The sequence below is a fragment of the Akebia trifoliata genome, chromosome 3, assembly GCF_017979445.1.
Source record: "Akebia trifoliata isolate Shusen 1 chromosome 3, ASM1797944v1, whole genome shotgun sequence".
Taxonomy (NCBI): Eukaryota; Viridiplantae; Streptophyta; class Magnoliopsida; order Ranunculales; family Lardizabalaceae; genus Akebia; species Akebia trifoliata.
Window position 1 is genome coordinate 31,537,385 of NC_141377.1, and position 8,859 is coordinate 31,546,243.

The 8,859-nt window shown below is 36.9% G+C and overlaps 1 long non-coding RNA gene across 1 annotated transcript; it reads right to left on the reverse strand.

Moving 5' to 3' along the window:
• Positions 1–1,501: 1,501 nt before the first annotated feature.
• LOC147406383 (uncharacterized) lies at positions 1,502–5,004 on the reverse strand. The gene is made up of 6 exons (XR_015176441.1): positions 4,864–5,004; positions 4,621–4,759; positions 3,976–4,071; positions 3,158–3,370; positions 2,824–3,003; positions 1,502–1,826 (listed from the first exon to the last, which is right to left on the reverse strand). It is a non-coding gene; the product is annotated as an uncharacterized LOC147406383 (long non-coding RNA).
• Positions 5,005–8,859: the final 3,855 nt, after the last annotated feature.

Here is an 8,859-nt window from a genome sequence, read left to right on the forward strand (position 1 = left end):
GTATTAAAGGGGCAAAGGCATCTTCTTTGGGATTAAAGGGATAAAAGAGGAAAGATAATAAACTTAGAATTAGTACTATTGAAAAAGGGGATAAAAGAGAAATATAATAAAATTAGAGGGTTACTATTGAAAAAAAAAAGGAAAGGAGGAGAGAAAAGATAATAAAGTTGAAGGGGTGAAGAAAAAACAATAATGTGAATAGGGTGGATCCCACAACTGTAGCAAATGGGACATTTATCCCCTAAACAAGTGTAGTAAAATGGGACCTACTGTTATGTTTTATTATATAGAACTAAAGGTCACTCGAAATGAGATTTTAAACTATGCTCTATACTAACCCTCTTAAAATATATTTAGGTGCACACGTCCGTTATCTAACCCATATAAATAATAGGAATAGATCTAGAAAAAGTTAAGAGGTCTGAATACACCAAATAGATTAGGTTTCAAATCTTTTTAAAATTCAGATCAAATGTTGAACCTTCATCAAAGGCCCAAATCATTTTTATACTCGACGATACCCTAGATTTGAATCATGTTAGGGGTCATCCTATAGTATAGTTTAGGACAAGGGGTTGAACGACGCTCGCATAGCTCCATCCTATAACAGTGATAGTGGTCCTAACACAGTTGTAGTCGTGATATTGTATTTGCATCGCTCAGATTTCCTTGCCGGGGAATCCCTTCGCTACTATTGCGCAGACAAGCTTTAGGAAGTAGTTCTTAGTTCATGAACAGAATGTGAAAGAAAGTGCTTCTCTATATTGAGACACATAATGCCACTTCCCATCTACTAGAAGAAAGAGACAAAGAAAAAACAAATGAAAAGAAAGAATCTACTGGAAAAGAAAGAAGGAAGTGAGATCAAAAGAAAGAAGAGAACTTGGATATCCATCTCCTTGACTCGTTGGATACCGAGTGACAAAACCTGGATCTCGGCTGTGTTATTCATTTGCTTGCTTAATCACATAACTACAGTCATCCGGGATTTCCTCGGTTCGCACCGCCGTAATGTAACTGTGCACAGTGATTTCTATCTTGGTTCTGTCATTCTAGGTAATCTGACGCGTTGCAACTCCCCGATTTGAAAGACTCATTTAGAGTGTAGTTTGAAATACAAATCAAGGATCTCAATTTTTTTTACCCATACACCCTAGTTGCGCAAGGCTACAAATAACCTCCTAAATCCCTAGACGACCATAGCATTAGAAGACTTTGGGTAGATGCAGTTCATTTGCAATGCTTTGGGATCAAATATGTGCACAAGCGTGAATGGGCATGTGTGGTCACTACTAGAAAAGAGACTTACACCGACGGTTAGATCCGTCGCTAAATCTCCATATGTCCGTCGCAGAATACTACACCGACGGATCACTTTTTCGTCGTCACTCGTCGGAGTTGATTGCGTCGGTAATTGTTTTACCGACGGCACAATAAATTTACCGTCACAATATCCTTATTTTCCAGAAAAAAAAAGGTGCGGAAATTTTTTTTTTCATTACTTGTTAACATATTTACCGACGGTATTTACTGTCGCTATATGTTATACCGACAGACTTTGTAAGTCCGTCGGTATATGCTATTTCGTTAAAAATAAAAATTTTGATATGGCAGCCCAGCCCAGCCCACTGTAAATTCTCTCCTCAAATTCCACTTCCACCTCCAGCCCAGCCCACTCTAAATTCTCTCCTCAAATTCCACTTCCACTTCCACCTCCAGTCCAACCCATCAATTCCACTTCCACCTCCAGCCCAGCCCACTCTAAATTCTCTCCTCAAATTCCACTTCCACCTCCAGTCCAACCCATCAATTCCACTTCCAGAAACCTATTGTCTCACTACGTTTAGGATTGAGATTGGTTCTGGTACTGCTTCACAATTTTCCACCTTCATCTTTGAGTGAACACTAAGAGGAACACCACACCTTTCTTGTCTTCTTTTCTTTTGCAAAATTTAGTGTTCGTTTGTGTTCTACAAAGATGGCCACCATGGCACTCTTGTCTATCTTGGTTACACCCGTCACAGAATTAGGCAAGTGTTTGGTTGTTCCTCTTAAGCGCCAAATTTCTTATCTTATAAATTTTGATAAGAACGTTGAGAAGCTCAGGAACCAAGTGAGTCGTCTGAGTGCAAAGAGAAATGATGTGCAAAACTCGGTAGATGAGGCACGCAGGAAATTGGAAGAAATCGATCAAGAAGTGCTTAACTGGTTGCAAGAGGTTGACACTGCTAGGGAGAACTTTATGAGTTTAGATGACCAAGTGAGGGAGAACAAGAGATGTTTCAAGGGATTGTGTCCAGATTGGACATCGCGTCGCAGGTTAAGCAAACAAGCACTGCAGATGTTACCTGTTGTCGATGAACTCCCAGCAAAGGGAAATTTCAGTATTGTTTCTCATGATCCAGCTCCTCCAACTGTCGTACAAGTGCGAACCCATCAAGTAGATGGATTGCCATCCAGGGATTTGACCATGAATAAGGTCATGAAGGCATTAAGTAATGAGCGCATCAGATCCATCGGGATTTACGGGATGGGTGGTATAGGGAAGTCGACCCTTGTACACAAACTAAACAATGAACTCCAAGGAAGGCAACTCTTCAAGAAAGTTATAATGGTGACTGTGTCCAGCTCTCCAGACTTCAAAAGGATTCATTTGTTGTTTTTTATGAACCCACTATGAGCTGGTTCGGTTTGTACCAGTTCGCGGTTCACTACTATATTAATGAACCCGGTAATCTGGTACCCTATCCAAGATATGGAAGCTACGAAGCTATTTAAACCAAAATCTTAATTAACAAAATAAAAAGGTAGTTCGATAATTACATTGCTCTCAAGCTGAACCTTGGCAACCAAGTTCTTCCCGGGTTTTTGGGAATCCTGAAGCTTCTCCTGCCACACAAAACCCCATTGAACATGAGTTCCGTCAGGGTCAACTCATTGGCACTACTGATCTTGCAAGCAAACTTCCCCTTCAATTCCACAACATCATCACTTGTAACATATCTGCAAATTAATAGCACCCTAAGCATTTTTAAAATCATTCTTTGAATAAAATAAGCTGGAACATTAAATCAAAATTTCGACATAGAGAACCATTATTGATTATAATAAATGGCTATTGTTTATCTTTAAAAAAAAAATAGGGAACTATTATTACCCTAGCCTTTGAAGAACCCGTTTTCTTGCCTTTAGTTCATCTTTAAAAGCCAATGCTGTGGAGGACCGCATGGTTTCCCTGATTGACTTGATCTTTCCTTTCAATTCCTCCTTCAAGTATAAAACTTTCAGCTTTTGCTCAGTAAGTGGAGACTTGGCAACTTCGAAAGTGTACTGCCCGATGAACTTTCTTTTTGTAATCGTTGTTTTGGACCTGCAGATCATAAATGGAGTGGTGACAGTCAAACAATAATAATAATTGGAGGTGTGGCTGATGAAGAGTTCATCAGCCAAATCAATCAAGCTTTCTTCTTCTCTGTCTCTCTTTCTTACTTTTTACCTATAAACCCACAAAAGCAAACTACATCTTACACATATTCAGACTCTTCTAAATTCACTAACACCACCACCTACCATACTAATCTCAACCATCTCCTTTCTCTAACCACAAAAGGCCCCCCTCACATATTCAGACTCATCTGAATTCACTAACACCACCACCTACCATACTAATCTCAACCATCTCCTTTCTCTAACCACAAAAGGCCCCCCTCACTGGCTTCTACAACTCAACACAATCACAGGTGAAAACCCATATGAAGTCTTCGGTTTCATTCAATGTGAGGAAGACATGCCAATGGTTTATATTTCATATTCCACGTAGTGTGGACATATGAAAAGCACACGTGCTTCATGACCTTCGAAAGTGTACTGCCTAGCACCAGTGACTGCATCCCATGCTTGCACATGCTCAAGCATTAATAATTGAGATACCAAGGCTTAGCACCCCATCATAGGTAATTGAACAACAAAACCAACCTTGATAGCTTTGTGATCTTCAGGCATTACAACGCACAGTAGTTTGTTTGGATGAGAGAAAGCAAGATCATTTACATTACCAACACGAGCATCAATCTACAAAACCACAAGGAATTTCAAGAAAGAAGTCAATCAACATTTGTGGAAACAGATATGAGACACAAATTGAAATTCCAGAAGATAGAACATACAAAGAATATTTGGAACTAAAATTATAATTAAAGATAGATTTCAGTTATTTCTTGTTAGTTTCTCATAGAAGACTGCAGTAAGAGCTATATCCAAAATTCCAAGCCCACCCCACACATAAGAAGAGTAAAATTTAATTTACGTGTAGATCACTTTAGTTTCCAAACTCAAGGAGGCAGTCTGCTATTTCTAAATAGTTATTTGTTGCTTCAAGAACTAACTAACTAATGCAAATATGTGCGCACCCTCTCTCTAGCTACTAATTTTGATTTTCTTGAGGCTCTGTACATCTCTCATATTAATTCATATTTCAAATACAATTGCTTGGTCAGCACTGGATTAAATAAAAACATACAGCACAATTTGCATCTTTAGCATGCACCATTCCCAGCCTTTCCAATTTACAACAATCAAGCTTTGATTCCTTACTACACTACCATGGTTCAGAGAAGTTACCCAAAAAACTTCTAAAATATGAGGGCTTGCTCCAACCATCTTCCATCGAAATGAGGTTAAGACGATTCATCAATTCCTCAACTGCATAGTCCTCCAAGTCTCTGACTTTATTGGAAGATCTCCTTTGTCTGATAGATTTCTGACAGTGAAAATGAAACTTTCATTTATCTTTAAAAAGGTTGCAAGTTCTTTCTGTATCACAGAAAATAATCTTCAATTCAATTCAATTTAAGAAAATTTTACCCTTGAGGCCTGATACGATTTGAGGTACTGCAGAGATTCCTTGTAAAATCCACAGTGATAAAGTAGAACACTGTAATCTCTTAATTCATCCAAATCATATTCCAAGAGGATAAGACGTTCACACGCTGTCAAAGCAAGACATTAAGAGATTCCTTGAATGATAACAACATAAAAACATTAAAATATCAGGACCAAAACATGATATTTAGGGGGAACCTTATTCTTCTTTTTCTTATATTGGTTGAGTTCATCTTGACTTTTGTAGCTCTATCTATCTTGTTTTATTTCAATACAAATCTTTCCTTTTGCCTAAAAAAAAAACATTGACCTCCCAACCACCTATATATTCATTATTAATGGACATATCCCAACCTAATCCAAGCATGGATACACTAACAAAAATTCAGCAAACAACACTAAAATAAATGATGAAAAACAAAAAAAAAAAACTTCACAAACTCTCATCATCTTGGTTTGTTTTAAATTCTAAGTGGATCGTATTAGAGACTAATTTCAATACTATGGATCGTATTAGAGACTAATTTCTAATCGGACGAAGTCGATAGTTAACATCATCATAGATCTAAGCATGTTGTGCAATTTGAAACGTCATAAACAAATAATCTAGCAATTGTAGAAGCCATATAATAATGCTCAAATATGAAAAGGTAGACAGTTAATCGATATATACCTGATGATCGAAATAGAAAACTCTCGCAGCAACAGCACCTGTTGAAGAAGCAAATTTCGATTAGGTTTTGTGGAATCAACTAGGAAAATAAAATAAAACACAAAGATAGATTTACCTTGATTTGATCGATGAGAAACCCTAGACCTCTAGTCGAAAATCTGAAATTGTTGAACGAATCGATCTGTTTTAAGTCATCATCAGAACTCTTCGGATCAAATCTTCGTTCCTCTTCAGCTCTCTCTTCGGATCGTCCCTAATCAGCTCTCTCTTCGTCCCTAATCAGCTCTTTCTTCATCCCTTCGGATCTGTTTTAAGTCATCATCAGATCTCTTCGGATCAAATCTTCGTCCCTCTTCAGATCTCTCTTCAGATCGTCCCTAATGAGCTCTCTCTTCAGATCGTCCCTAATCTTTCCTCGTCAGGTCGATCTTTTCGGATCAAAACGGAGATCGAGAGTTCGTTCTCCACAGAGAGAAATGTATTTTTTCTCTCAAGTTCGACAGAGGCAAACAGTTCGTTTGGTTGGAGGGAAAAACAAAAGGAGAGGAAAACAAAAGGAAAACAAAGGTGATGGAAAAAAAAAATGAAGGAAAACGTAAGGAGAGGGGAAAAAAAATCGAGAAATAAACTCTATTGCGACGAAATTTTTTTAATCCGTCGCTATAAGTCCTCTACACCGACGGATACAATTTTGCCGTCGCTAAATCCCGTCGGTGTAGATTGTTTTTAGCAATAATGTGCTAGAATGAGTGGGGCTTGATGGCGTATGAGATGACACACACATACATTTTGACGCTCTTATCATACACTAAAGCGGATTTTAACATGCCACGATGAGGTTTTGAAGAGGGAGCATTATTATCTTCCTACATCAAAACGTTAGGCAGCACTATACATTTCGGTTAGAAGGGAACTTTATTTCACATTGTGTGATCTATTAATAAATTGAGTGGTAATAACAACTGATATAAAAAAGTTCTTAACTCTCTTGCATGACCTAAGTATCACCCCATCTACACTTTCTGTTCTTCATTATTTCTTCTTTTGTTCTTGATTCTCTTTGGTGCTTCTCTCTGCTTATCTCCCTCACACAACAACCTCTAAGATCAAGATAATTGAGCGAACATTGATCCCTTCGAAGCATGTCAAGTTGCTCAGCTTCGACCCATAAGGGTTGTGATTGGGTTAGGGTCGGAGGAAAACACGTACCTAATGATTATGCAATTATTCAATGTTTTTTATTATGCATATAAACATCTTTCATTGAATCATTTCCAAAAGAAAAATCCTAGAATTGACTTGAAAAAACAATCATATCGTTGAGAGTATACTTGAGTGTGCAAAAAACAATAGATGTTCTCCTCAATATCCAAGTTTCAAACACTTGAGGAAAAAAAATGAGCAATGGGCTAAAGTTTTATTACTTATGTGTGTGTGTGTATAGACTAATAATAAGCTGACGCGTTAAAACATATGCGGTGATGACGAAGTTAACTTGGCAAGTGCATAGAACCGTAAGATTTTTTTTCTTTATGTATCCCGAAGAAAAAGATTTATGGTTCTACGCACTTGCCACATCAACTACGTACGTTTTTCCACGTCAGTTTTTCACGAGTCATATATATAAGGTCATGTTCAACAAACAATGTTAGGGAGGCAACATTTGTCCTATATGGGTTAGAAGTTTCAGAGTGGGTTGATTTTTTGTGAGGATGATCTCCATGGCGAGGAGTTCATCCTCACAAAAAATCAGCCCAATCTGAAACTTCTAACCCATAAAAAGTGGGTTAGAATTGTGGACGACTATCAAATTTTTACCGTTAATTTGTAAATCACTTTTGATGGGATTATAAATTTCAAATTGGGCTGATTTTTTGTGAGGATGATCTCTTCACCATAGATAACATCCTACAAAATAAATTAGCTCTATTTAAAAGTTTTAAGTCATATAAGACAAAAAAAATTCTCCCAACATTGTCTGTCGAACGCTACCTTTTATTTATAAGGTCAGGTTCAACCGCCAACGAAAAAACCCAATGTTAGTAGCCAACATTTTGTCCTATATGGGTTAGAAGTTTTGGAATAGACTAATTTTTTGCGAGAATGATCTCTCCACCATAAAGATCATACTGACAACAAATCAGCCCATTTTGAAACTTCTAACCCCATCAAAAGTGGTTTACAATTTGCAAAATTATGGATTATTATTTGTAAACCACTTTTGATGGGATTAAAGGTTTCAGAATGAGCTGATTTTTTGTGAGGATAATCCTCCCACCATAGAGTGATACTCTCACAAAAAATCGATATAGAACAAAAAATTGGCTATCAATGTTGGATTTTTTTCGTTGGCTTGGCAGTTGAACCTTATATATATAAGCGGTTTGGGCTGGATGCCTGATGGGCATTAACCCCAAATCTGATCCGAGCTAAAAACATAAGAGACTTATCTTCGTTACCAATGTCCAGTCCCATTAACAGTCCTAGTTGGTGTCATGGAGTCTACTTAGGTTCTGTTCTTTTACTCATCCATTCATTTTGACAACATTTTCGAGAGAGCCTTGCTACAGTGACTCGAAGTAGCACTCTATGTTGTAATATCTGGAAGACTAGTTGGCAATGATCTTAGTGGTTATGAACTGTGGGCCAAAATTTTGACCATTTGCAGCAGGGCCGAGTTAGAAGAGGTGGATCACACTTGGACACAGCTTTTAGTTACTATTTGATAGTGCCAATGAGCCTGTTTGGATACACTTAATAAGAATTTTTTTTTTTTTTTAAGTTCGAAAGTAAAAAAGGCTTGTTGGGGTCATTTTAAAATATAAAACTCTTCACTTTTTTTAAAGTAGAAAAAAAATTATTTTCTGAAAAATACTTTCTCCCACATTTACTTTCTACTTTGTATCTAAACAAAACTAACATTTGATCGACCAAACTTAAATTAGGCTTTTAGATCAGTTTTAATATTGTGTCTTGTAGGGGTGGCAATGGGTCGTGTCAGTTGAATTAGGGGTATTATGAAAATTTACAAAACCCAAACTCATTCCATTTAATAATTGTATCAAAAACTTAATCCCAAACCCAATTCATATCTAACTTATTTAATAAAATTCTAACCTTTATTGGAAAAAATAAGTTCCATTTCCATCATAAAAAAAAAAAATATTATTACTAAAAATAATGTCACACAACTGTAAACTAAGTTTAATGATGAAAAATAACTTTCTTTTGAATTTGTTTTTCGAAGTTCATAGAATTTAGTCCTTTACAACATGTGACATTAGATCATGTTTTTGGATGTCATA